The sequence below is a fragment of the Vanacampus margaritifer genome, chromosome 3 (genome assembly GCF_051991255.1).
Source record: "Vanacampus margaritifer isolate UIUO_Vmar chromosome 3, RoL_Vmar_1.0, whole genome shotgun sequence".
Classification (NCBI taxonomy): domain Eukaryota; kingdom Metazoa; phylum Chordata; class Actinopteri; order Syngnathiformes; family Syngnathidae; genus Vanacampus; species Vanacampus margaritifer.
This window is the reverse complement of record NC_135434.1, coordinates 27,329,175-27,356,631: the sequence shown is the minus strand read 5'-3', so window position 1 is coordinate 27,356,631 and position 27,457 is coordinate 27,329,175. Positions and strand designations below refer to the sequence as shown.

General features: G+C 43.2%; 23 non-coding genes and 2 pseudogenes across 23 annotated transcripts; all 25 read right to left on the bottom strand.

Moving 5' to 3' along the window:
• Positions 1-184: 184 nt before the first annotated feature.
• On the bottom strand, positions 185-348 carry LOC144049598 (U1 spliceosomal RNA). Its single transcript, XR_013293598.1, has one exon. It is a non-coding gene; the product is annotated as a U1 spliceosomal RNA (small nuclear RNA).
• A 467-nt stretch (positions 349-815) lies between these two features.
• LOC144049640 (U2 spliceosomal RNA) lies at positions 816-1,006 on the bottom strand. Its single transcript, XR_013293638.1, has one exon. It is a non-coding gene; the product is annotated as a U2 spliceosomal RNA (small nuclear RNA).
• Positions 1,007-1,606: 600 nt separating this feature from the next.
• Positions 1,607-1,770, bottom strand: LOC144049597 (U1 spliceosomal RNA). Its single transcript, XR_013293597.1, has one exon. It is a non-coding gene; the product is annotated as a U1 spliceosomal RNA (small nuclear RNA).
• A 469-nt stretch (positions 1,771-2,239) lies between these two features.
• On the bottom strand, positions 2,240-2,430 carry LOC144049613 (U2 spliceosomal RNA). Its single transcript, XR_013293612.1, has one exon. It is a non-coding gene; the product is annotated as a U2 spliceosomal RNA (small nuclear RNA).
• Positions 2,431-3,030: 600 nt separating this feature from the next.
• LOC144049706 (U1 spliceosomal RNA) lies at positions 3,031-3,194 on the bottom strand. The gene has a single exon (XR_013293694.1). It is a non-coding gene; the product is annotated as a U1 spliceosomal RNA (small nuclear RNA).
• A 467-nt stretch (positions 3,195-3,661) lies between these two features.
• Positions 3,662-3,852, bottom strand: LOC144049639 (U2 spliceosomal RNA). The gene has a single exon (XR_013293637.1). It is a non-coding gene; the product is annotated as a U2 spliceosomal RNA (small nuclear RNA).
• A 600-nt stretch (positions 3,853-4,452) lies between these two features.
• Positions 4,453-4,616, bottom strand: LOC144049596 (U1 spliceosomal RNA). The gene has a single exon (XR_013293596.1). It is a non-coding gene; the product is annotated as a U1 spliceosomal RNA (small nuclear RNA).
• Positions 4,617-5,082: 466 nt separating this feature from the next.
• Positions 5,083-5,273, bottom strand: LOC144049638 (U2 spliceosomal RNA). Its single transcript, XR_013293636.1, has one exon. It is a non-coding gene; the product is annotated as a U2 spliceosomal RNA (small nuclear RNA).
• A 600-nt stretch (positions 5,274-5,873) lies between these two features.
• LOC144049715 (U1 spliceosomal RNA) lies at positions 5,874-6,037 on the bottom strand. Its single transcript, XR_013293703.1, has one exon. It is a non-coding gene; the product is annotated as a U1 spliceosomal RNA (small nuclear RNA).
• A 466-nt stretch (positions 6,038-6,503) lies between these two features.
• LOC144049673 (U2 spliceosomal RNA) lies at positions 6,504-6,697 on the bottom strand. The gene has a single exon (XR_013293667.1). It is a non-coding gene; the product is annotated as a U2 spliceosomal RNA (small nuclear RNA).
• A 5,855-nt stretch (positions 6,698-12,552) lies between these two features.
• Positions 12,553-12,716, bottom strand: LOC144049705 (U1 spliceosomal RNA). Its single transcript, XR_013293693.1, has one exon. It is a non-coding gene; the product is annotated as a U1 spliceosomal RNA (small nuclear RNA).
• A 466-nt stretch (positions 12,717-13,182) lies between these two features.
• Positions 13,183-13,373, bottom strand: LOC144049637 (U2 spliceosomal RNA). The gene has a single exon (XR_013293635.1). It is a non-coding gene; the product is annotated as a U2 spliceosomal RNA (small nuclear RNA).
• Positions 13,374-13,973: 600 nt separating this feature from the next.
• LOC144049704 (U1 spliceosomal RNA) lies at positions 13,974-14,137 on the bottom strand. Its single transcript, XR_013293692.1, has one exon. It is a non-coding gene; the product is annotated as a U1 spliceosomal RNA (small nuclear RNA).
• Positions 14,138-14,603: 466 nt separating this feature from the next.
• Positions 14,604-14,794, bottom strand: LOC144049636 (U2 spliceosomal RNA). Its single transcript, XR_013293634.1, has one exon. It is a non-coding gene; the product is annotated as a U2 spliceosomal RNA (small nuclear RNA).
• Positions 14,795-15,394: 600 nt separating this feature from the next.
• LOC144049703 (U1 spliceosomal RNA) lies at positions 15,395-15,558 on the bottom strand. Its single transcript, XR_013293691.1, has one exon. It is a non-coding gene; the product is annotated as a U1 spliceosomal RNA (small nuclear RNA).
• A 467-nt stretch (positions 15,559-16,025) lies between these two features.
• LOC144049649 (U2 spliceosomal RNA) lies at positions 16,026-16,216 on the bottom strand. The gene has a single exon (XR_013293646.1). It is a non-coding gene; the product is annotated as a U2 spliceosomal RNA (small nuclear RNA).
• Positions 16,217-16,816: 600 nt separating this feature from the next.
• LOC144049701 (U1 spliceosomal RNA) lies at positions 16,817-16,980 on the bottom strand. Its single transcript, XR_013293689.1, has one exon. It is a non-coding gene; the product is annotated as a U1 spliceosomal RNA (small nuclear RNA).
• Positions 16,981-17,450: 470 nt separating this feature from the next.
• On the bottom strand, positions 17,451-17,641 carry LOC144049610 (U2 spliceosomal RNA). The gene has a single exon (XR_013293609.1). It is a non-coding gene; the product is annotated as a U2 spliceosomal RNA (small nuclear RNA).
• Positions 17,642-18,241: 600 nt separating this feature from the next.
• LOC144049711 (U1 spliceosomal RNA) lies at positions 18,242-18,405 on the bottom strand. The gene has a single exon (XR_013293699.1). It is a non-coding gene; the product is annotated as a U1 spliceosomal RNA (small nuclear RNA).
• A 466-nt stretch (positions 18,406-18,871) lies between these two features.
• Positions 18,872-19,042, bottom strand: LOC144049662 (U2 spliceosomal RNA; annotated as a pseudogene).
• A 600-nt stretch (positions 19,043-19,642) lies between these two features.
• LOC144049721 (U1 spliceosomal RNA) lies at positions 19,643-19,806 on the bottom strand. The gene has a single exon (XR_013293709.1). It is a non-coding gene; the product is annotated as a U1 spliceosomal RNA (small nuclear RNA).
• A 466-nt stretch (positions 19,807-20,272) lies between these two features.
• Positions 20,273-20,463, bottom strand: LOC144049643 (U2 spliceosomal RNA). The gene has a single exon (XR_013293640.1). It is a non-coding gene; the product is annotated as a U2 spliceosomal RNA (small nuclear RNA).
• Positions 20,464-21,063: 600 nt separating this feature from the next.
• LOC144049700 (U1 spliceosomal RNA) lies at positions 21,064-21,227 on the bottom strand. The gene has a single exon (XR_013293688.1). It is a non-coding gene; the product is annotated as a U1 spliceosomal RNA (small nuclear RNA).
• Positions 21,228-21,693: 466 nt separating this feature from the next.
• LOC144049667 (U2 spliceosomal RNA) lies at positions 21,694-21,886 on the bottom strand. The gene has a single exon (XR_013293661.1). It is a non-coding gene; the product is annotated as a U2 spliceosomal RNA (small nuclear RNA).
• Positions 21,887-27,113: 5,227 nt separating this feature from the next.
• Positions 27,114-27,203, bottom strand: LOC144049683 (U2 spliceosomal RNA; annotated as a pseudogene).
• Between the last annotated feature and the right edge of the window lie 254 nt (positions 27,204-27,457).

Genomic DNA, 27,457 nt, shown 5'->3' with positions numbered 1-27,457 from the left:
GTTAACGTAGTGGAGCTGAACTACCTCTATTCATCAATTTGGACGAGAACCCTTCAAATTATTATAATTATTCCTAACTACAGCTGAAGTACTTTTTAAATTACGGTCAGGGTGTTTCTGTGCGGAGCGAACTCATGTGCATCCTATCCTGATTTTTGTCATGTACTATTATTCACATATTGATCAGGGGAGAGCGTGAACGCTGTCCCCCACTATCAGAAATTATGCAGTCGAGATTCCCACATTTGTGGAATTCGCAGGGGTCAGCACAGCCGGAGTGCAATGGCTGAGCCTCACCCTGGGTGAACCACCTTCTTGATCATGGTATCTCCCCTGCCAGGTAAGTATGAGTTGGATGCGGCGCGAGCACGAGAGTCATTCACGCGCACACTATGTGAAGCGATGGTTTCATATCACGTGAACATATCCAAGTAATGCTTTTTTGACGTAACAAAAAGAACCAACACATTCGGTTAGGAGTGTGTTGGATGTGCATCTAAAATGCTACTGCCACCTACAGGACCTCCATTCACATGACATGTATACTGTCACGATCACAAAACTTTTAATAACATGACAGCAAAAGTTGCACACAAATGAATATCTTACTAAGATTAAACACTTTATTAGTTTAACCTTCTCCAACAAGGCTGGTGCAGCACCCACTGCACCGTAATGTCCATCTAAAATGCTCCTGTCACCTCATAATGTAAACATCGCGTTTCTATTATGCATACGCGAATCAAAATGGCTTACTGATACTTAATAAGTACCGAATTATCCCAAAATTCTAGCGGTTTTTATTTGACAATTTCAGGGATTGCACCGTTCCTGGAGATACTGCAATACCAGGTCGATGCGTGGAGTGGACGGAGCAAGCCCCTATTCCATCTCCCAGTTCCAAAAATCTATTTAATATATGGTCCCCGGGTAGGGGACGTATCAGATATTAAACTGATAAGAACAGATACTACACTTGATCTTAGCCAAAAGGCCGAGAAGCGATACCCACAAAGGGTCAGAGGCAAGAACTCAATTCCAGAGACTACAACTTTAAGTTGCGGTTACACACATCACCCGACACGCCAAACAACGCATCGAACGTGTTGAACATTAATGTGAATGTTTTCAGATGTTCGTGTGTTTGTGCATGTTTTGTGTCACGTGCTTCACGTCGACCCAATAGAATTCGGCATTAAACCATGGATGAATAAATAAACTGAACTCCTTCTGCCGTATGAGAATAGATTTTTAACTGACGAAAATAATTAGTCATTTGCAATAACAATCGGTTGGTATAATGCTGTGGCTGAAACAGAGTAGCCGTTTAATCAACATTTTGACAAAAAGACACTTATTGGCTACTATTGACTACTTCCTGTTTCCTGCTTGTTGGCAAAATGACAGTAGCACTCGATCGCCGTTAACGTAGTGGAGCTGAACTACCTCTATTCATCAATTTGGACGAGAACCCTTCAAATTATTATAATTATTCCTAACTACAGCTGAAGTACTTTTTAAATTACGGTCAGGGTGTTTCTGTGCGGAGCGAACTCATGTGCATCCTATCCTGATTTTTCTCATGTATTATTATTCACATATTGATCAGGCGAGAGCGCGAACGCAGTCCCCCACTATCAGAAATTATGCAGTCGAGATTCCCACATTTGGGGAATTCGCAGGGGTCAGCACAGCCGGAGTGCAATGGCTGAGCCTCACCCTGGGTGAACCACCTTCTTGATCATGGTATCTCCCCTGCCAGGTAAGTATGAGTTGGATGCGGCGCGAGCACGAGAGTCATTCACGCGCACACTATGTGAAGCGATGGTTTCATATCACGTGAACATATCCAAGTAATGCTTTTTTGACGTCACAAGCAGACCAACACATTCGGTTAGGAGTGTGTTGGATGTGCATCTAAAATGCTACTGCCACCTACAGGACCTCCATTCACATGACATGTATACTGTCACGATCACAAAACTTTTAATAACATGACAGCAAAAGTTGCACACAAATGAATATCTTACTAAGATTAAACACTTTATTAGTTTAACCTTCTCCAACAAGGCTGGTGCAGCACCCACTGCACCGTAATGTCCATCTAAAATGCTCCTGTCACCTCATAATGTAAACATCGCGTTTCTATTATTATGCATACGCGAATAAAAATGGCTTACTGATACTTAATAAGTACCGAATTATCCCAAAATTATAGCGGTTTTTATTTGACAATTTCAGGGGGTGCACCGTTCCTGGAGATACTGCAATACCAGGTCGATGCGTGGAGTGGATGGAGCAAGCCCCTATTCCATCTCCCAGTTCCAAAAATCAATTTAATATATGGTCCCCGGGTAGGGGACGTATCAGATATTAAACTGATAAGAACAGATACTACACTTGATCTTAGCCAAAAGGCCGAGAAGCGATACCCACAAAGGGTCAGAGGCAAGAACTCAATTCCAGAGACTACAACTTTAAGTTGCGGTTACACACATCACCCGACACGCCAAACAACGCATCGAACGTGTTGAACATTAATGTGAATGTTTTCAGATGTTCGTGTGTTTGTGCATGTTTTGTGTCACGTGCTTCACGTCGACCCAATAGAATTCGGCATTAAACCATGGATGAATAAATAAACTGAACTCCTTCTGCCGTATGAGAATAGATTTTTAACTGACGAAAATAATTAGTCATTTGCAATAACACTCGGTTGGTATAATGCTGTGGCTGAAACAGAGTAGCCGTTTAATCAACATTTTGACAAAAAGACACTTATTGGCTACTATTGACTACTTCCTGTTTCCTGCTTGTTGGCAAAATGACAGTAGCACTCGATCGCCGTTAACGTAGTGGAGCTGAACTACCTCTATTCATCAATTTGGACGAGAACCCTTCAAATTATTATAATTATTCCTAACTACAGCTGAAGTACTTTTTAAATTACGGTCAGGGTGTTTCTGTGCGGAGCGAACTCATGTGCATCCTATCCTGATTTTTCTCATGTATTATTATTCACATATTGATCAGGGGAGAGCGCGAACGCAGTCCCCCACTATCAGAAATTATGCAGTCGAGATTCCCACATTTGGGGAATTCGCAGGGGTCAGCACAGCCGGAGTGCAATGGCTGAGCCTCACCCTGGGTGAACCACCTTCTTGATCATGGTATCTCCCCTGCCAGGTAAGTATGAGTTGGATGCGGCGCGAGCACGAGAGTCATTCACGCGCACACTATGTGAAGCGATGGTTTCATATCACGTGAACATATCCAAGTAATGCTTTTTTGACGTAACAAAAAGAACCAACACATTCGGTTAGGAGTGTGTTGGATGTGCATCTAAAATGCTACTGCCACCTACAGGACCTCCTTTCACATGACATGTATACTGTCACGATCACAAAACTTTTAATAACATGACAGCAAAAGTTGCACACAAATGAATATCTTACTAAGATTAAACACTTTATTAGTTTAACCTTCTCCAACAAGGCTGGTGCAGCACCCACTGCATCGTAATGTCCATCTAAAATGCTCCTGTCACCTCATAATGTAAACATCGCGTTTCTATTATGCATACGCGAATCAAAATGGCTTACTGATACTTAATAAGTACCGAATTATCCCAAAATTCTAGCGGTTTTTATTTGACAATTTCAGGGATTGCACCGTTCCTGGAGATACTGCAATACCAGGTCGATGCGTGGAGTGGACGGAGCAAGCCCCTATTCCATCTCCCAGTTCCAAAAATCAATTTAATATATGGTCCCCGGGTAGGGGACGTATCAGATATTAAACTGATAAGAACAGATACTACACTTGATCTTAGCCAAAAGGCCGAGAAGCGATACCCACAAAGGGTCAGAGGCAAGAACTCAATTCCAGAGACTACAACTTTAAGTTGCGGTTACACACATCACCCGACACGCCAAACAACGCATCGAACGTGTTGAACATTAATGTGAATGTTTTCAGATGTTCGTGTGTTTGTGCATGTTTTGTGTCACGTGCTTCACGTCGACCCAATAGAATTCGGCATTAAACCATGGATGAATAAATAAACTGAACTCCTTCTGCCGTATGAGAATAGATTTTTAACTGACGAAAATAATTAGTCATTTGCAATAACACTCGGTTGGTATAATGCTGTGGCTGAAACAGAGTAGCCGTTTAATCAACATTTTGACAAAAAGACACTTATTGGCTACTATTGACTACTTCCTGTTTCCTGCTTGTTGGCAAAATGGCAGTAGCACTCGATCGCCGTTAACGTAGTGGAGCTGAACTACCTCTATTCATCAATTTGGACGAGAACCCTTCAAATTATTATAATTATTCCTAACTACAGCTGAAGTACTTTTTAAATTACGGTCAGGGTGTTTCTGTGCGGAGCGAACTCACGTGCATCCTATCCTGATTTTTCTCATGTATTATTATTCACATATTGATCAGGCGAGAGCGCGAACGCAGTCCCCCACTATCAGAAATTATGCAGTCGAGATTCCCACATTTGGGGAATTCGCAGGGGTCAGCACAGCCGGAGTGCAATGGCTGAGCCTCACCCTGGGTGAACCACCTTCTTGATCATGGTATCTCCCCTGCCAGGTAAGTATGAGTTGGATGCGGCGCGAGCACGAGAGTCATTCACGCGCACACTATGTGAAGCGATGGTTTCATATCACGTGAACATATCCAAGTAATGCTTTTTTGACGTCACAAGCAGACCAACACATTCGGTTAGGAGTGTGTTGGATGTGCATCTAAAATGCTACTGCCACCTACAGGACCTCCATTCACATGACATGTATACTGTCACGATCACAAAACTTTTAATAACATGACAGCAAAAGTTGCACACAAATGAATATCTTACTAAGATTAAACACTTTATTAGTTTAACCTTCTCCAACAAGGCTGGTGCAGCACCCACTGCACCGTAATGTCCATCTAAAATGCTCCTGTCACCTCATAATGTAAACATCGCGTTTCTATTATGCATACGCGAATCAAAATGGCTTACTGATACTTAATAAGTACCGAATTATCCCAAAATTCTAGCGGTTTTTATTTGACAATTTCAGGGATTGCACCGTTCCTGGAGATACTGCAATACCAGGTCGATGCGTGGAGTGGACGGAGCAAGCCCCTATTCCATCTCCCAGTTCCAAAAATCAATTTAATATATGGTCCCCGGGTAGGGGACGTATCAGATATTAAACTGATAAGAACAGATACTACACTTGATCTTAGCCAAAAGGCCGAGAAGCGATACCCACAAAGGGTCAGAGGCAAGAACTCAATTCCAGAGACTACAACTTTAAGTTGCGGTTACACACATCACCCGACACGCCAAACAACGCATCGAACGTGTTGAACATTAATGTGAATGTTTTCAGATGTTCGTGTGTTTGTGCATGTTTTGTGTCACGTGCTTCACGTCGACCCAATAGAATTCGGCATTAAACCATGGATGAATAAATAAACTGAACTCCTTCTGCCGTATGAGAATAGATTTTTAACTGACGAAAATAATTAGTCATTTGCAATAACACTCGGTTGGTATAATGCTGTGGCTGAAACAGAGTAGCCGTTTAATCAACATTTTGACAAAAAGACACTTATTGGCTACTATTGACTACTTCCTGTTTCCTGCTTGTTGGCAAAATGACAGTAGCACTCGATCGCCGTTAACGTAGTGGAGCTGAACTACCTCTATTCATCAATTTGGACGAGAACCCTTCAAACTATTATAATTATTCCTAACTACAGCTGAAGTACTTTTTAAATTACGGTCAGGGTGTTTCTGTGCGGAGCGAACTCATGTGCATCCTATCCTGATTTTTCTCATGTATTATTATTCACATATTGATCAGGGGAGAGCGCGAACGCAGTCCCCCACTATCAGAAATTATGCAGTCGAGATTCCCACATTTAGGGAATTCGCAGGGGTCAGCACAGCCGGAGTGCAATGGCTGAGCCTCACCCTGGGTGAACCACCTTCTTGATCATGGTATCTCCCCTGCCAGGTAAGTATGAGTTGGATGCGGCGCGAGCACGAGAGTCATTCACGCGCACACTATGTGAAGCGATGGTTTCATATCACGTGAACATATCCAAGTAATGCTTTTTTGACGTCACAAGCAGACCAACACATTCGGTTAGGAGTGTGTTGGATGTGCATCTAAAATGCTACTGCCACCTACAGGACCTCCATTCACATGACATGTATACTGTCACGATCACAAAACTTTTAATAACATGACAGCAAAAGTTGCACACAAATGAATATCTTACTAAGATTAAACACTTTATTAGTTTAACCTTCTCCAACAAGGCTGGTGCAGCACCCACTGCACCGTAATGTCCATCTAAAATGCTCCTGTCACCTCGTAATGTAAACATCGCGTTTCTATTATGCATACGCGAATCAAAATGGCTTACTGATACTTAATAAGTACCGAATTATCCCAAAATTCTAGCGGTTTTTATTTGACAATTTCAGGGATTGCACCGTTCCTGGAGATACTGCAATACCAGGTCGATGCGTGGAGTGGACGGAGCAAGCCCCTATTCCATCTCCCAGTTCCAAAAATCAATTTAATATATGGTCCCCGGGTAGGGGACGTATCAGATATTAAACTGATAAGAACAGATTTTTTCTTTTTCATGTTTTTATTGTCACTTTTAAATCAATCACAAATCACATTTCTCCAATATGGAGCATTCATTTTGTCCTTAACATATTATGTAAAAATAAAAACAATTTAAAAATGTAAAAACCACATTCATATCTATTGTGCAGGAGCGTAGCACTGCATTACTAAGTGGGTCTTCATCCCACCCTCTCAAACAGCGCTTGTCCAGGACCTGCCGAGTCACTCTTTGTGCTCCTTCCTTCCTGCCTCTCCCGGAGAGCCAGGCCGTCGCTGCCGAGACCTTCATCGTGTAGCTCCGGTTCCCTCCTCCGGGCGGGCACAGGCGACGCTTCTTGGTGGCTGTGTCCTTGGCCTGCCGCGTGCAGCTTCGATGGTCCCTGCAGCCATTAGGAGCACAGCCACGGGGGGGGTCTGCCTGTGCCTCCTTACCAGCAAGTTTCTGGAGGTCCACATGGCGTCTTTGATGGCGGCAAGGGTGAGCCAGTCTTCTGCAAACTCCTCCCGGGAACGCTCGACTTGGCTCACCCCATAGAGCACGTATTGTTCATTTAGGACCTCCCTTGCTGGCAAGTCCGGGAATTTTCTCAGGTGGCCGGCTGTCGCCCACAGGTCTACGGCAGCACTGCACTCCCAGAGGAGGTGCCTCACCGACTCCTGGGCGCCACAACCAGGTCGGGGGCAGGTTGAGTGCGCTGACATTCCTCGGGAGTGCATAACGGCCCTGACTGGGAGAATCTCGTGAGCCACCATCCACGACAGGTCCCGGAGTCTGTTTGGGAGGGCAGGATGGTTGACGTTGCGCCAAACTGTTGTGAGCTTGCCGAATGCAAGCCCGCGCACTTGACTCACTGTTTGCCGCTCCTGCACAATAGAGATGAGAGACTTGTGATTTTTTAAAACGTGACAATCTTCATTTTCTAATTTAAAATTTCTTAAAAATTTGGGGATAAAAGAATGTGCTGGTGGTAAGTTAAAAGACACCGGAAGTCTTTGATCGCTGGGTATTAGTTTTAATTTACGGAGGTATGATCCCATCCAGAATCGTGTCATTGCTTGACTTTTGGGATTGCTGGATGGTCCCAGAGCATTTTGCAGATGGAGGGCCACATATCTGCTGCCCAAGAAGAGCTGGAGGTCCGGCACGTCTTTCCCACCTTTCTCTTTTGTTTTTTTCATTGTGTCCCTCCTCAATTTTTCCCATTTAGAACCCCAGATAAAGTAAAAAATAGCACGGTCCAAATTTAAAAGCACATTTCTTTTTGGGATAAAAACTGAACCGATTAATAAAAGCAAAGGTAAAATGACTGCTTTAATTATTAAAATCTTCCCCTCTAAAGTCAGCTCTCTCAGTCCCCAAAAGCCAAGTTTTTTTCTCACTTTCCCTATCACGTCGCCCCAGTTTGTATCCCCTCCCCCTCCCTTACTGAATTTAATCCCAAGTATCTTCTGGTCTGTTTGTATCTCCGTTAGGGGCAGTCCTGTCTTCTGTGTCCCGGTCCACGGTCCGTAAAACTGTGCTTGGGTTTTGTCTCTGTTAAGTTTAGAGCCAGATGCTCTTCCATACCAGTCAGTCAAGTCCAGGGTCCTTGTCACGGATAAAATGTCAGAGCACAGGATGTTAATATCGTCCATATATAAAACACACTTTGTTGTTAGCCCCCCGCCCCCTGGAATACTCACCCCCTCGATCATTTTGTCCCTTCTCAAAATCTGTGCCAACGGTTCTATGCATAGGACATAGAGGAGGGCAGATAAGGGACAGCCCTGACGGACGCCGCAGTTAATCTGTACTGCTTTTGTCAAGTTCCCGTTGACCACAAATTTGCTGGTAATATCTCGATACAGCAAGCCCACCCACTCTAGATACCTTCCCGGGAAACCCCATTTTTGCAGTAGCCTAAAAAGGTACTGGTGCGAGATCCGATCAAAAGCCTTCTCAAAGTCTAAATTTAGGACTACTAGCCGCATATTTCTGTCTCTCGCATAACAGATGGTGTCACGAATCAGAATGAGGCTGTCCGTGATCTTCCTCCCCGCGATGGCACAGGTTTGGTCCGGGTTGATCAAATCTTCTAAAAACACAGACGTACGCATTGCTAAAAGTTTGCTAAAAAGTTTACAATCAACATTTAAAAGCGTAATTGGACGCCAGTTGTTCAGGTCAGTTTTGTCTCCCTTCTTATGCAGTAACGTGACTATCCCTACTCTAAAACTGTCTGGTAGTCGGTGTGTTTTGTCCAGTTCATTAAAAACAGTGAGTAAATCTGGTGCTAAAATGTCCCAAAAAGTCAGGTAAAATTCCGAGCAGAGGCCGTCTTCGCCCGGAGATTTTGCCTTCTTCAATTGTTTTGCACATGTATGTAGTTCTGCAGGTGTAAAATCCTGTGTTAAAAGCCCATTATCAGTCACTGTTTTTTCAATGAAGTTTAAAACCTCTACCATTATCTCCTCTTGGGTATCTTTACGCTCATACAGTTTTTGATAGTATGTTTCTACTGTTTCAATTATTTCATTGTTTTTTTCTGTGATAGTCCCGTTTTCTTTTTTTAGTTTAAAAATGCCCCCACCCTTGCTCATAATTTTTTTAAAGAAGTACCTGGTGCATTTTTCACCTTCTTCGATTTCCTTTTCTCTGCTCCTTAATAAAAACCCTTTGCTTTGGATATGTGCCATAGCTCTCATTTCTTTTTTGATCTCTTTAATTTCATCATTAAAATTTATCCCCTTTTGTGTTAGATTAAAATACCTTTGCAGTCTCTTTTGCATTCCCAGCATACATTTCATTTCCTTGATTTTCTTCTCTCTTCCTGCTTTTTTAAAAAAAGTCTGAGTCCTTACCTTCATCATTTCCCACCACTGTGCCCGTGATTTGTAAAGGTCTTGAAGGGTCTGCCAGTCCTTGTACCGCTCCCTGTACTGAGAGACCAAGGCCTCGTCCTCAAGCAGGGAGCAGTTCAACTTCCACAGACCTCTTCCAATAGTCACTCCAGAAGAAAGTGAAAGGGTGCAAGACAGCATTAGGTGATCTGAGAAAAAGACAGGAGTTAATCTAGCATCAGTCTGTGTCCAACCCCGTGTAAATATGTAATCTATGCGAGAGGCTCTGGTGCCGTCACCACTAAACCAGGTGAAGCCCTCCTCTCTTGGATGCATGGTTTTAAAGCAGTCATCTAATTTGAATACGCGGCACATGTCTTGCAATAAAACCGATGTTTTGTCAATTTTAAAATCCTCCCCGGCTCCCTTCCTGTCCTTCCTATTTAAAATACAATTAAAATCGCCTCCCATAATTAGTGGGTTATGACCGAGCATGTGGGACTGCAAATTCTCTAAAATATCATACCTGTCATGCTTTTCATTAGAACCATAAATATTTAAAATGCTAAAATCCTGTTCTGTAAAAGTCAAGTGTGCTAAAAGTGCTCGTCCGTCTCTCACCACTGTGCTCCCCTTAAAAACAATCTGAGGATTATTTGTTAAAATAGCCACTCCATCATTTCTATTTTCGTTTGAACCACTCCATAATGATGGGTGTGGCCACATTTCCTCCCACTGTTTATAATTTCTTAAAAAGGGTATGCCACATTCTTGGATTAAAAACAGATCAGATTTAAAAGTTTTTAAAAATGTTAAAACGCTCTGAGCTCTAATCTTTGACTTCACGCTTCTAACGTTAATAGTTGAGAAGGTGAGGGTCATAGGTATGATTAAAAATTTAAAAAACGCAGATAAGGTTACAAAATTTTAAGAGAACATAATTTTTTTTTAAAACAAGGCAGTAGCTAAGGTATTTCTCGAGAGCTTATTTCTTCCTTTACCTCAGCAAAAGGGGCAGAGCTAAAACACTGGTCATCTCTCAGAGGCACTCGAGGTGGTGATCGCTCACGCAACCTTAAATTCATAGTGTTTTTGCTTTTTGGCGTTGATTGCAGTACTATGTTTAAAAAGGAGAGTTCATTTGGTGAGCTCGAGGGGAAGACCCTGAACTCCCCCACCTCGCTATCTGAGCTCCCGGGCCTTCCCCTCTTCTCTGCAGACAGGGGAGACTCAGAGGACCGTTGAGAGGCAAGCCTTTTGTTATTTTGAGCACAAGTGATCTGGGTGTCTTCGCTGTCAGTCTCATTTGGACTGACTTCACTTGACTCACTTGCTGGTATTTCTTGCAGCATTTCACTTTCCTCTGAGCTCCCGATTGGTGGGGCCGGCCTGCTCTCCTCCCCTTGCCCCTCCTCACCTGTCCCCTCTCCACCAATGACAGGATTTGGAGGGAAATTTGAATTTCCTTCAGGACATTCAATTTGTTTGTCACCTTCCTTTTCATTTCCTTGTGCCATTTCTTTTCCAGCCTTCAGTTTGTTGGCAAATGATTTTGGACAATTTCTGTAGAGGTGGTTAGTTTCCCCACAGAGATTGCACTTTCTGCCATTGGTACATTCTTCAAAAGTATGCCCAATTACTCGACATTTTCTACAAATGGTTTTCTCACACGCTTCCGCCAGGTGTCCATGCTCACCACACTTGCGGCAGAGCTTGGGCTGACCCTGGTAATGTATGTAGCCCCGGTTTTCACCCAAGACTATCATTGATGGGAGATGTTTCAGGCCCTGGAAGCCCTGGGGGTCCTGCCATTGTTGAATGGGTACCCGCCAGGCACAGTTCCAGATGCCGTCCTCATCCCTCACCTTCACAGCCTGGCCTTTTACCGTGCAATATCTACCCAGCCAAAAACAAATGTCTTCTGCATTCACTGTCTCATTAAACATTCTGACAATAACTGTTTTAGCAGCATTGTCAGTCAGTCTTTCAACATTGAACACAGAGAACTGGGCTTTCACATTTTCAAACCGAGTCCAAAATTCGCGAAGGTTCGCAGCAGAGGTGAAACTGAGATCGAATCCTTTACTAAAGGGCAACGTTATTATACAATTCAGATCTTCAGCTTTGAATTGCAGGGTTTGTTGGACAAGCTTTCTGGAAAAGTCCAGCCTGGACATCCACAGAGGCTCGCCACCATCCCTTTCCCGAAACATAAATCGGACACTGTGGTGCCTCCGCATGCCGGCATATGTAGCCGACATGTCGGAGACAACCACTGAGTCACAACTTTTCACAAATAAAATTCCAGCAAACTTACCTTTGTCGTTCTTCTACAACAGAAAGATTCTACAACAGAAAGATTCAACAACACAATACACAATACCCCTGCAAATGAGTTCGATTCACAGCCACAAAGGCATAGAATTGTCGCTCAACAGAGGAGATCGCAGTCTTTGCCAAAAGGCCGAGAAGCGATACCCACAAAGGGTCAGAGGCAAGAACTCAATTCCAGAGACTACAACTTTAAGTTGCGGTTACACACATCACCCGACACGCCAAACAACGCATCGAACGTGTTGAACATTAATGTGAATGTTTTCAGATGTTCGTGTGTTTGTGCATGTTTTGTGTCACGTGCTTCACGTCGACCCAATAGAATTCGGCATTAAACCATGGATGAATAAATAAACTGAACTCCTTCTGCCGTATGAGAATAGATTTTTAACTGACGAAAATAATTAGTCATTTGCAATAACACTCGGTTGGTATAATGCTGTGGCTGAAACAGAGTAGCCGTTTAATCAACATTTTGACAAAAAGACACTTATTGGCTACTATTGACTACTTCCTGTTTCCTGCTTGTTGGCAAAATGACAGTAGCACTCGATCGCCGTTAACGTAGTGGAGCTGAACTACCTCTATTCATCAATTTGGACGAGAACCCTTCAAATTATTATAATTATTCCTAACTACAGCTGAAGTACTTTTTAAATTACGGTCAGGGTGTTTCTGTGCGGAGCGAACTCATGTGCATCCTATCCTGATTTTTCTCATGTATTATTATTCACATATTGATCAGGGGAGAGCGCGAACGCAGTCCCCCACTATCAGAAATTATGCAGTCGAGATTCCCACATTTGGGGAATTCGCAGGGGTCAGCACAGCCGGAGTGCAATGGCTGAGCCTCACCCTGGGTGAACCACCTTCTTGATCATGGTATCTCCCCTGCCAGGTAAGTATGAGTTGGATGCGGCGCGAGCACGAGAGTCATTCACGCGCACACTATGTGAAGCGATGGTTTCATATCACGTGAACATATCCAAGTAATGCTTTTTTGACGTCACAAGCAGACCAACACATTCGGTTAGGAGTGTGTTGGATGTGCATCTAAAATGCTACTGCCACCTACAGGACCTCCATTCACATGACATGTATACTGTCACGATCACAAAACTTTTAATAACATGACAGCAAAAGTTGCACACAAATGAATATCTTACTAAGATTAAACACTTTATTAGTTTAACCTTCTCCAACAAGGCTGGTGCAGCACCCACTGCACCGTAATGTCCATCTAAAATGCTCCTGTCACCTCATAATGTAAACATCGCGTTTCTATTATGCATACGCGAATCAAAATGGCTTACTGATACTTAATAAGTACCGAATTATCCCAAAATTCTAGCGGTTTTTATTTGACAATTTCAGGGATTGCACCGTTCCTGGAGATACTGCAATACCAGGTCGATGCGTGGAGTGGACGGAGCAAGCCCCTATTCCATCTCCCAGTTCCAAAAATCAATTTAATATATGGTCCCCGGGTAGGGGACGTATCAGATATTAAACTGATAAGAACAGATACTACACTTGATCTTAGCCAAAAGGCCGAGAAGCGATACCCACAAAGGGTCAGAGGCAAGAACTCAATTCCAGAGACTACAACTTTAAGTTGCGGTTACACACATCACCCGACACGCCAAACAACGCATCGAACGTGTTGAACATTAATGTGAATGTTTTCAGATGTTCGTGTGTTTGTGCATGTTTTGTGTCACGTGCTTCACGTCGACCCAATAGAATTCGGCATTAAACCATGGATGAATAAATAAACTGAACTCCTTCTGCCGTATGAGAATAGATTTTTAACTGACGAAAATAATTAGTCATTTGCAATAACACTCGGTTGGTATAATGCTGTGGCTGAAACAGAGTAGCCGTTTAATCAACATTTTGACAAAAAGACACTTATTGGCTACTATTGACTACTTCCTGTTTCCTGCTTGTTGGCAAAATGACAGTAGCACTCGATCGCCGTTAACGTAGTGGAGCTGAACTACCTCTATTCATCAATTTGGACGAGAACCCTTCAAATTATTATAATTATTCCTAACTACAGCTGAAGTACTTTTTAAATTACGGTCAGGGTGTTTCTGTGCGGAGCGAACTCATGTGCATCCTATCCTGATTTTTCTCATGTATTATTATTCACATATTGATCAGGGGAGAGCGCGAACGCAGTCCCCCACTATCAGAAATTATGCAGTCGAGATTCCCACATTTGGGGAATTCGCAGGGGTCAGCACAGCCGGAGTGCAATGGCTGAGCCTCACCCTGGGTGAACCACCTTCTTGATCATGGTATCTCCCCTGCCAGGTAAGTATGAGTTGGATGCGGCGCGAGCACGAGAGTCATTCACGCGCACACTATGTGAAGCGATGGTTTCATATCACGTGAACATATCCAAGTAATGCTTTTTTGACGTCACAAGCAGACCAACACATTCGGTTAGGAGTGTGTTGGATGTGCATCTAAAATGCTACTGCCACCTACAGGACCTCCATTCACATGACATGTATACTGTCACGATCACAAAACTTTTAATAACATGACAGCAAAAGTTGCACACAAATGAATATCTTACTAAGATTAAACACTTTATTAGTTTAACCTTCTCCAACAAGGCTGGTGCAGCACCCACTGCACCGTAATGTCCATCTAAAATGCTCCTGTCACCTCATAATGTAAACATCGCGTTTCTATTATGCATACGCGAATCAAAATGGCTTACTGATACTTAATAAGTACCGAATTATCCCAAAATTCTAGCGGTTTTTATTTGACAATTTCAGGGATTGCACCGTTCCTGGAGATACTGCAATACCAGGTCGATGCGTGGAGTGGACGGAGCAAGCCCCTATTCCATCTCCCAGTTCCAAAAATCAATTTAATATATGGTCCCCGGGTAGGGGACGTATCAGATATTAAACTGATAAGAACAGATACTACACTTGATCTTAGCCAAAAGGCCGAGAAGCGATACCCACAAAGGGTCAGAGGCAAGAACTCAATTCCAGAGACTACAACTTTAAGTTGCGGTTACACACATCACCCGACACGCCAAACAACGCATCGAACGTGTTGAACATTAATGTGAATGTTTTCAGATGTTCGTGTGTTTGTGCATGTTTTGTGTCACGTGCTTCACGTCGACCCAATAGAATTCGGCATTAAACCATGGATGAATAAATAAACTGAACTCCTTCTGCCGTATGAGAATAGATTTTTAACTGACGAAAATAATTAGTCATTTGCAATAACACTCGGTTGGTATAATGCTGTGGCTGAAACAGAGTAGCCGTTTAATCAACATTTTGACAAAAAGACACTTATTGGCTACTATTGACTACTTCCTGTTTCCTGCTTGTTGGCAAAATGACAGTAGCACTCGATCGCCGTTAACGTAGTGGAGCTGAACTACCTCTATTCATCAATTTGGACGAGAACCCTTCAAATTATTATAATTATTCCTAACTACAGCTGAAGTACTTTTTAAATTACGGTCAGGGTGTTTCTGTGCGGAGCGAACTCATGTGCATCCTATCCTGATTTTTCTCATGTATTATTATTCACATATTGATCAGGGGAGAGCGCGAACGCAGTCCCCCACTATCAGAAATTATGCAGTCGAGATTCCCACATTTGGGGAATTCGCAGGGGTCAGCACAGCCGGAGTGCAATGGCTGAGCCTCACCCTGGGTGAACCACCTTCTTGATCATGGTATCTCCCCTGCCAGGTAAGTATGAGTTGGATGCGGCGCGAGCACGAGAGTCATTCACGCGCACACTATGTGAAGCGATGGTTTCATATCACGTGAACATATCCAAGTAATGCTTTTTTGACGTAACAAAAAGAACCAACACATTCGGTTAGGAGTGTGTTGGATGTGCATCTAAAATGCTACTGCCACCTACAGGACCTCCTTTCACATGACATGTATACTGTCACGATCACAAAACTTTTAATAACATGACAGCAAAAGTTGCACACAAATGAATATCTTACTAAGATTAAACACTTTATTAGTTTAACCTTCTCCAACAAGGCTGGTGCAGCACCCACTGCACCGTAATGTCCATCTAAAATGCTCCTGTCACCTCATAATGTAAACATCGCGTTTCTATTATGCATACGCGAATCAAAATGGCTTACTGATACTTAATAAGTACCGAATTATCCCAAAATTCTAGCGGTTTTTATTTGACAATTTCAGGGATTGCACCGTTCCTGGAGATACTGTAATACCAGGTCGATGCGTGGAGTGGACGGAGCAAGCCCCTATTCCATCTCCCAGTTCCAAAAATCAATTTAATATATGGTCCCCGGGTAGGGGACGTATCAGATATCAAACTGATAAGAACAGATACTACACTTGATCTTAGCCAAAAGGCCGAGAAGCGATACCCACAAAGGGTCAGAGGCAAGAACTCAATTCCAGAGACTACAACTTTAAGTTGCGGTTACACACATCACCCGACACGCCAAACAACGCATCGAACGTGTTGAACATTAATGTGAATGTTTTCAGATGTTCGTGTGTTTGTGCATGTTTTGTGTCACGTGCTTCACGTCGACCCAATAGAATTCGGCATTAAACCATGGATGAATAAATAAACTGAACTCCTTCTGCCGTATGAGAATAGATTTTTAACTGACGAAAATAATTAGTCATTTGCAATAACACTCGGTTGGTATAATGCTGTGGCTGAAACAGAGTAGCCGTTTAATCAACATTTTGACAAAAAGACACTTATTGGCTACTATTGACTACTTCCTGTTTCCTGCTTGTTGGCAAAATGACAGTAGCACTCGATCGCCGTTAACGTAGTGGAGCTGAACTACCTCTATTCATCAATTTGGACGAGAACCCTTCAAATTATTATAATTATTCCTAACTACAGCTGAAGTACTTTTTAAATTACGGTCAGGGTGTTTCTGTGCGGAGCGAACTCATGTGCATCCTATCCTGATTTTTCTCATGTATTATTATTCACATATTGATCAGGGGAGAGCGCGAACGCAGTCCCCCACTATCAGAAATTATGCAGTCGAGATTCCCACATTTGGGGAATTCGCAGGGGTCAGCACAGCCGGAGTGCAATGGCTGAGCCTCACCCTGGGTGAACCACCTTCTTGATCATGGTATCTCCCCTGCCAGGTAAGTATGAGTTGGATGCGGCGCGAGCACGAGAGTCATTCACGCGCACACTATGTGAAGCGATGGTTTCATATCACGTGAACATATCCAAGTAATGCTTTTTTGACGTAACAAAAAGAACCAACACATTCGGTTAGGAGTGTGTTGGATGTGCATCTAAAATGCTACTGCCACCTACAGGACCTCCTTTCACATGACATGTATACTGTCACGATCACAAAACTTTTAATAACATGACAGCAAAAGTTGCACACAAATGAATATCTTACTAAGATTAAACACTTTATTAGTTTAACCTTCTCCAACAAGGCTGGTGCAGCACCCACTGCACCGTAATGTCCATCTAAAATGCTCCTGTCACCTCATAATGTAAACATCGCGTTTCTATTATTATGCATACGCGAATAAAAATGGCTTACTGATACTTAATAAGTACCGAATTATCCCAAAATTATAGCGGTTTTTATTTGACAATTTCAGGGGGTGCACCGTTCCTGGAGATACTGCAATACCAGGTCGATGCGTGGAGTGGATGGAGCAAGCCCCTATTCCATCTCCCAGTTCCAAAAATCAATTTAATATATGGTCCCCGGGTCGGGGACGTATCAGATATTAAACTGATAAGAACAGATACTACACTTGATCTTAGCCAAAAGGCCGAGAAGCGATACCCACAAAGGGTCAGAGGCAAGAACTCAATTCCAGAGACTACAACTTTAAGTTGCGGTTACACACATCACCCGACACGCCAAACAACGCATCGAACGTGTTGAACATTAATGTGAATGTTTTCAGATGTTCGTGTGTTTGTGCATGTTTTGTGTCACGTGCTTCACGTCGACCCAATAGAATTCGGCATTAAACCATGGATGAATAAATAAACTGAACTCCTTCTGCCGTATGAGAATAGATTTTTAACTGACGAAAATAATTAGTCATTTGCAATAACACTCGGTTGGTATAATGCTGTGGCTGAAACAGAGTAGCCGTTTAATCAACATTTTGACAAAAAGACACTTATTGGCTACTATTGACTACTTCCTGTTTCCTGCTTGTTGGCAAAATGACAGTAGCACTCGATCGCCGTTAACGTAGTGGAGCTGAACTACCTCTATTCATCAATTTGGACGAGAACCCTTCAAATTATTATAATTATTCCTAACTACAGCTGAAGTACTTTTTAAATTACGGTCAGGGTGTTTCTGTGCGGAGCGAACTCATGTGCATCCTATCCTGATTTTTCTCATGTATTATTATTCACATATTGATCAGGGGAGAGCGCGAACGCAGTCCCCCACTATCAGAAATTATGCAGTCGAGATTCCCACATTCGGGGAATTCGCAGGGGTCAGCACAGCCGGAGTGCAATGGCTGAGCCTCACCCTGGGTGAACCACCTTCTTGATCATGGTATCTCCCCTGCCAGGTAAGTATGAGTTGGATGCGGCGCGAGCACGAGAGTCATTCACGCGCACACTATGTGAAGCGATGGTTTCATATCACGTGAACATATCCAAGTAATGCTTTTTTGACGTCACAAGCAGACCAACACATTCGGTTAGGAGTGTGTTGGATGTGCATCTAAAATGCTACTGCCACCTACAGGACCTCCATTCACATGACATGTATACTGTCACGATCACAAAACTTTTAATAACATGACAGCAAAAGTTGCACACAAATGAATATCTTGCTAAGATTAAACACTTTATTAGTTTAACCTTCTCCAACAAGGCTGGTGCAGCACCCACTGCACCGTAATGTCCATCTAAAATGCTCCTGTCACCTCATAATGTAAACATCGCGTTTCTATTATGCATACGCGAATCAAAATGGCTTACTGATACTTAATAAGTACCGAATTATCCCAAAATTCTAGCGGTTTTTATTTGACAATTTCAGGGATTGCACCGTTCCTGGAGATACTGCAATACCAGGTCGATGCGTGGAGTGGACGGAGCAAGCCCCTATTCCATCTCCCAGTTCCAAAAATCAATTTAATATATGGTCCCCGGGTAGGGGACATATCAGATACTACAACTTGATCTTAGCCAAAAGGCCGAGAAGCGATACCCACAAAGGGTCAGAGGCAAGAACTCAATTCCAGAGACTACAACTTTAAATTGCGGTTACACACATCACCCGACACGCCAAACAACGCATCGAACGTGTTGAACATTAATGTGAATGTTTTCAGATGTTCGTGTGTTTGTGCATGTTTTGTGTCACGTGCTTCACGTCGACCCAATAGAATTCGGCATTAAACCATGGATGAATAAATAAACTGAACTCCTTCTGCCGTATGAGAATAGATTTTTAACTGACGAAAATAATTAGTCATTTGCAATAACACTCGGTTGGTATAATGCTGTGGCTGAAACAGAGTAGCCGTTTAATCAACATTTTGACAAAAAGACACTTATTGGCTACTATTGACTACTTCCTGTTTCCTGCTTGTTGGCAAAATGACAGTAGCACTCGATCGCCGTTAACGTAGTGGAGCTGAACTACCTCTATTCATCAATTTGGACGAGAACCCTTCAAATTATTATAATTATTCCTAACTACAGCTGAAGTACTTTTTAAATTACGGTCAGGGTGTTTCTGTGCGGAGCGAACTCATGTGCATCCTATCCTGATTTTTCTCATTTATTATTATTCACATATTGATCAGGGGAGAGCGCGAACGCAGTCCCCCACTATCAGAAATTATGCAGTCGAGATTCCCACATTTGGGGAATTCGCAGGGGTCAGCACAGCCGGAGTGCAATGGCTGAGCCTCACCCTGGGTGAACAACCTTCTTGATCATGGTATCTCCCCTGCCAGGTAAGTATGAGTTGGATGCGGCGCGAGCACGAGAGTCATTCACGCGCACACTATGTGAAGCGATGGTTTCATATCACGTGAACATATCCAAGTAATGCTTTTTTGACGTCACAAGCAGACCAACACATTCGGTTAGGAGTGTGTTGGATGTGCATCTAAAATGCTACTGCCACCTACAGGACCTCCATTCACATGACATGTATACTGTCACGATCACAAAACTTTTAATAACATGACAGCAAAAGTTGCACACAAATGAATATCTTACTAAGATTAAACACTTTATTAGTTTAACCTTCTCCAACAAGGCTGGTGCAGCACCCACTGCACCGTAATGTCCATCTAAAACGCTCCTGTCACCTCATAACGTAAACATCACGTTTCTATTATGCATACGCGAATCAAAACGGCTTACTGATACTTAATAAGTACCGAATTATCCCAAAATTCTAGTGGTTTTTATTTGACAATTTCAAGGATTGCACCGTTCCTGGAGATACTGCAATACCAGGTCGATGCGTGGAGTGGACGGAGCAAGCCCCTATTCCATCTCCCAGTTACAAAAATCAATTTAATAAATGGTCCCCGGGTAGGGGACGTATCAGATATTAAACTGATAAGAACAGATACTACACTTGATCTTAGCCAAAAGGCCGAGAAGCGATACCCACAAAGGGTCAGAGGCAAGAACTCAATTCCAGAGACTACAACTTTAAGTTGCGGTTACACACATCACCCGACACGCCAAACAACGCATCGAACGTGTTGAACATTAATGTGAATGTTTTCAGATGTTCGTGTGTTTGTGCATGTTTTGTGTCACGTGCTTCACGTCGACCCAATAGAATTCGGCATTAAACCATGGAGGAATAAATAAACTGAACTCCTTCTGCCGTATGAGAATAGATTTTTAACTGACGAAAATAATTAGTCATTTGCAATAACACTCGGTTGGTATAATGCTGTGGCTGAAACAGAGTAGCCGTTTAATCAACATTTTGACAAAAAGACACTTATTGGCTACTATTGACTACTTCCTGTTTCCTGCTTGTTGGCAAAATGACAGTAGCACTCGATCGCCGTTAACGTAGTGGAGCTGAACTACCTCTATTCATCAATTTGGACGAGAACCCTTCAAATTATTATAATTATTCCTAACTACAGCTGAAGTACTTTTTAAATTACGGTCAGGGTGTTTCTGTGCGGAGCGAACTCATGTGCATCCTATCCTGATTTTTCTCATGTATTATTATTCACATATTGATCAGGGGAGAGCGCGAACGCAGTCCCCCACTATCAGAAATTATGCAGTCGAGATTCCCACATTTGGGGAATTCGCAGGGGTCAGCACAGCCGGAGTGCAATGGCTGAGCCTCACCCTGGGTGAACCACCTTCTTGATCATGGTATCTCCCCTGCCAGGTAAGTATGAGTTGGATGCGGCGCGAGCACGAGAGTCATTCACGCGCACACTATGTGAAGCGATGGTTTCATATCACGTGAACATATCCAAGTAATGCTTTTTTGACGTCACAAGCAGACCAACACATTCGGTTAGGAGTGTGTTGGATGTGCATCTAAAATGCTACTGCCACCTACAGGACCTCCATTCACATGACATGTATACTGTCACGATCACAAAACTTTTAATAACATGACAGCAAAAGTTGCACACAAATGAATATCTTACTAAGATTAAACACTTTATTAGTTTAACCTTCTCCAACAAGGCTGGTGCAGCACCCACTGCACCGTAATGTCCATCTAAAATGCTCCTGTCACCTCATAATGTAAACATCGCGTTTCTATTATGCATACGCGAATCAAAATGGCTTACTGATACTTAATAAGTACCGAATTATCCCAAAATTCTAGCGGTTTTTATTTGACAATTTCAGGGATTGCACCGTTCCTGGAGATACTGCAATACCAGGTCGATGCGTGGAGTGGACGGAGCAAGCCCCTATTCCATCTCCCAGTTCCAAAAATCAATTTAATATATGGTCCCCGGGTAGGGGACGTATCAGATATTAAACTGATAAGAACAGATTTTTCTTTTTCATGTTTTTATTGTCACTTTTAAATCAATCACAAATCACATTTCTCCAATATGGAGCATTCATTTTGTCCTTAACATGTTATTTAAAAAAAAAAATAAAAACAATTTAAAAATGTAAAAACCACATTCATATCTATTGTGCAGGAGCATAGCACTGCATTACTAAGTGGGTCTTCATCCCACCCTCTCAAACAGCGCTTGTCCTGGACCTGCCGAGTCGCTCTTTGTGCTCCTTCCCTCCTGCCTCTCCCGGAGAGCCAGGCCGTCGCTGCCGAGACCTTCATCGTGTAGCTCCGGTTCCCTCCTCCGGGCGGGCACAGGCGACGCTTCTTGGTGGCTGTGTCCTTGGCCTGCCGCGTGCAGCTTCGATGGTCCCTGCAGCCATTAGGAGCACAGCCACGGGGGGGGTCTGCCTGTGCCTCCTTACCAGCAAGTTTCTGGAGGTCCACATGGCGTCTTTGATGGCGGCAAGGGTGAGCCAGTCTTCTGCAAACTCCTCCCGGGAACGCTTGACTTGGCTCACCCCATAGAGCACGTATTGTTCATTTAGGACCTCCCTTGCTGGCAAGTCCGGGAATTTTCTCAGGTGGCCGGCTGTCGCCCACAGGTCTACGGCAGCACTGCACTCCCAGAGGAGGTGCCTCACCGACTCCTGGGCGCCACAACCAGGTCGGGGGCAGGTTGAGTGCGCTGACATTCCTCGGGAGTGCATAACGGCCCTGACTGGGAGAATCTCGTGAGCCACCATCCACGACAGGTCCCGGAGTCTGTTTGGGAGGGCAGGATGGTTGACGTTGCGCCAAACTGTTGTGAGCTTGCCGAATGCAAGCCCGCGCACTTGACTCACTATTTGCCGCTCCTGCACAATAGAGATGAGAGACTTGTGATTTTTTAAAACGTGACAATCTTCATTTTCTAATTTAAAATTTCTTAAAAATTTGGGGATAAAAGAATGTGCTGGTGGTAAGTTAAAAGACACCGGAAGTCTTTGATCGCTGGGTATTAGTTTTAATTTACGGAGGTATGATCCCATCCAGAATCGTGTCATTGCTTGACTTTTGGGATTGCTGGATGGTCCCAGAGCATTTTGCAGATGGAGGGCCACATATCTGCTGCCCAAGAAGAGCTGGAGGTCCGGCACGTCTTTCCCACCTTTCTCTTTTGTTTTTTTCATTGTGTCCCTCCTCAGTTTTTCCCATTTAGAACCCCAGATAAAGTAAAAAATAGCACGGTCCAAATTTAAAAGCACATTTCTTTTTGGGATAAAAACTGAACCGATTAATAAAAGCAAAGGTAAAATGACTGCTTTAATTATTAAAATCTTTCCCTCTAAAGTCAGCTCTCTCAGTCCCCAAAAGCCAAGTTTTTTTCTCACTTTCCCTATCACGTCGCCCCAGTTTGTATCCCCTCCCCCTCCCTTACTGAATTTAATCCCAAGTATTTTCTGGTCTGTTTGTATCTCCGTTAGGGGCAGTCCTGTCTTCTGTATCCCGGTCCACGGTCCGTAAAACTGTGCTTGGGTTTTGTCTCTGTTAAGTTTAGAGCCAGACGCTCTTCCATACCAGTCAGTCAAGTCCAGGGTCCTTGTCACGGATAAAATGTCAGAGCACAGGATGTTAATATCGTCCATATATAAAACACACTTTGTTGTTAGCCCCCCGCCCCCTGGAATACTCACCCCCTCGATCATTTTGTCCCTTCTCAAAATCTGTGCCAACGGTTCTATGCATAGGACATAGAGGAGGGCAGATAAGGGACAGCCCTGACGGACGCCGCAGTTAATCTGTACTGTTTTTGTCAAGTTCCCGTTGACCACAAATTTGCTGGTAATATCTCGATACAGCAAGCCCACCCACTCTAGATACCTTCCCGGGAAACCCCATTTTTGCAGTAGCCTAAAAAGGTACTGGTGCGAGATCCGATCAAAAGCCTTCTCAAAGTCTAAATTTAGGACTACTAGCCGCATATTTCTGTCTCTCGCATAACAGATGGTGTCACGAATCAGAATGAGGCTGTCCGTGATCTTCCTCCCCGCGATGGCACAGGTTTGGTCCGGGTTGATCAAATCTTCTAAAAACACAGACATACGCATTGCTAAAAGTTTGCTAAAAAGTTTACAATCAACATTTAAAAGCGTAATTGGACGCCAGTTGTTCAGGTCAGTTTTGTCTCCCTTCTTATGCAGTAACGTGACTATCCCTACTCTAAAACTGTCTGGTAGTCGGTGTGTTTTGTCCAGTTCATTAAAAACAGTGAGTAAATCTGGTGCTAAAATGTCCCAAAAAGTCAGGTAAAATTCCGAGCAGAGGCCGTCTTCGCCCGGAGATTTTGCCTTCTTCAATTGTTTTGCACATGTATGTAGTTCTGCAGGTGTAAAATCCTGTGTTAAAAGCCCATTATCAGTCACTGTTTTTTCAATGAAGTTTAAAACCTCTACCATTATCTCCTCTTGGGTATCTTTACGCTCATACAGTTTTTGATAGTATGTTTCTACTGCTTCAATTATTTCATTGTTTTTTTCTGTGATAGTCCCGTTTTCTTTTTTTAGTTTAAAAATGCCCCCACCCTTGCTCATAATTTTTTTAAAGAAGTACCTGGTGCATTTTTCACCTTCTTCGATTTCCTTTTCTCTGCTCCTTAATAAAAACCCTTTGCTTTGGATATCTGCCATAGCTCTCATTTCTTTTTTGATCTCTTTAATTTCATCATTAAAATTTATCCCCTTTTGTGTTAAATTAAAATACCTTTGCAGTCTCTTTTGCATTCCCAGCATACATTTCATTTCCTTGATTTTCTTCTCTCTTCCTGCTTTTTTAAAAAAAGTCTGAGTCCTTACCTTCAGCATTTCCCACCACTGTGCCCGTGATTTGTAAAGGTCTTGAAGGGTCTGCCAGTCCTTGTACCGCTCCCTGTACTGAGAGACCAAGGCCTCGTCCTCAAGCAGGGAGCAGTTCAATTTCCACAGACCTCTTCCAATAGTCACTCCAGAAGAAAGTGAAAGGGTGCAAGACAGCATTAGGTGATCTGAGAAAAAGACAGGAGTTAATCTAGCATCAGTCTGTGTCCAACCCCGTGTAAATATGTAATCTATGCGAGAGGCTCTGGTGCCGTCACCACTAAACCAGGTGAAGCCCTCCTCTCTTGGATGCATGGTTTTAAAGCAGTCATCTAATTTGAATACGCGGCACATGTCTTGCAATAAAACCGATGTTTTGTCAATTTTAAAATCCTCCCCGGCTCCCTTCCTGTCCTTCCTATTTAAAATACAATTAAAATCGCCTCCCATAATTAGTGGGTTATGACCGAGCATGTGGGACTGCAAATTCTCTAAAATATCATACCTGTCATGCTTTTCATTAGAACCATAAATATTTAAGATGCTAAAATCCTGTTCTGTAAAAGTTAAGTGTGCTAAAAGTGCTCGTCCGTCTCTCACCACTGTGCTCCCCTTAAAAACAATCTGAGGATTATTTATTAAAATAGCCACTCCATCATTTCTATTTTCGTTTGAGCCACTCCATAATGATGGGTGTGGCCACATTTCCTCCCACTGTTTATAATTTCTTAAAAAGGGTATGCCACATTCTTGGATTAAAAACAGATCAGATTTAAAAGTTTTTAAAAATGTTAAAACGCTCTGAGCTCTAATCTTTGACTTCACGCTTCTAACGTTAATAGTTGAGAAGGTGAGGGTCATAGGTATGATTAAAAATTTAAAAAACACAGATAAGGTTTCAAAATTTTAAGAGAACATTATTTTTTTTTTTTTAAAACAAGGCAGTAGCTAAGGTATTTCTCGAGAGCTTATTTCTTCCTTTACCTCAGCAAAAGGGGCAGAGCTAAAACACTGGTCATCTCTCAGAGGCACTCGAGGTGGTGATCGCTCACGCAACCTTAAATTCATAGTGTTTTTGCTTTTTGGCGTTGATTGCAGTACTATGTTTAAAAAGGAGAGTTCATTTGGTGAGCTCGAGGGGAAGACCCTGAACTCCCCCACCTCGCTATCTGAGCTCCCGGGCCTTCCCCTCTTCTCTGCAGACAGGGGAGACTCAGAGGACCGTTGAGAGGCAAGCCTTTTGTTATTTTGAGCACAAGTGATCTGGGTGTCTTCGCTGTCAGTCTCATTTGGACTGACTTCACTTGACTCACTTGCTGGTATTTCTTGCAGCATTTCACTTTCCTCTGAGCTCCCGATTGGTGGGGCCGGCCTGCTCTCCTCCCCTTGCCCCTCCTCACCTGTCCCCTCTCCACCAATGACAGGATTTGGAGGGAAATTTGAATTTCCTTCAGGACATTCAATTTGTTTGTCACCTTCCTTTTCATTTCCTTGTGCCATTTCTTTTCCAGCCTTCAGTTTGTTGGCAAATGATTTTGGACAATTTCTGTAGAGGTGGTTAGTTTCCCCACAGAGATTGCACTTTCTGCCATTGGTACATTCTTCAAAAGTATGCCCAATTACTCGACATTTTCTACAAATGGTTTTCTCACACGCTTCCGCCAGGTGTCCATGCTCACCACACTTGCGGCAGAGCTTGGGCTGACCCTGGTAATGTATGTAGCCCCGGTTTTCACCCAAGACTATCATTGATGGGAGATGTTTCAGGCCCTGGAAGCCCTGGGGGTCCTGCCATTGTTGAATGGGTACCCGCCAGGCACAGTTCCAGATGCCGTCCTCATCCCTCACCTTCACAGCCTGGCCTTTTACCGTGCAATATCTACCCAGCCAAAAACAAATGTCTTCTGCATTCACTGTCTCATTAAACATTCTGACAATAACTGTTTTAGCAGCATTGTCAGTCAGTCTTTCAACATTGAACACAGAGAACTGGGCTTTCACATTTTCAAACCGAGTCCAAAATTCGCGAAGGTTCGCAGCAGAGGTGAAACTGAGATCGAATCCTTTACTAAAGGGCAACGTTATTATACAATTCAGATCTTCAGCTTTGAATTGCAGGGTTTGTTGGACAAGCTTTCTGGAAAAGTCCAGCCTGGACATCCACAGAGGCTCGCCACCATCCCTTTCCCGAAACATAAATCGGACACTGTGGTGCCTCCGCATGCCGGCATATGTAGCCGACATGTCGGAGACAACCACTGAGTCACAACTTTTCACAAATAAAATTCCAGCAAACTTACCTTTGTCGTTCTTCTACAACAGAAAGATTCTACAACAGAAAGATTCAACAACACAATACACAATACCCCTGCAAATGAGTTCGATTCACAGCCACAAAGGCATAGAATTGTCGCTCAACAGAGGAGATCGCAGTCTTTGCCAAAAGGCCGAGAAGCTTCTCGATAAGAACTGATACTACACTTGATCTTAGCCAAAAGGCCGAGAAGCGATACCCACAAAGGGTCAGAGGCAAGAACTCAATTCCAGAGACTACAACTTTAAGTTGCGGTTACACACATCACCCGACACGCCAAACAACGCATCGAACGTGTTGAACATTAATGTGAATGTTTTCAGATGTTCGTGTGTTTGTGCATGTTTTGTGTCACGTGCTTCACGTCGACCCAATAGAATTCGGCATTAAACCATGGATGAATAAATAAACTGAACTCCTTCTGCCGTATGAGAATAGATTTTTAACTGAC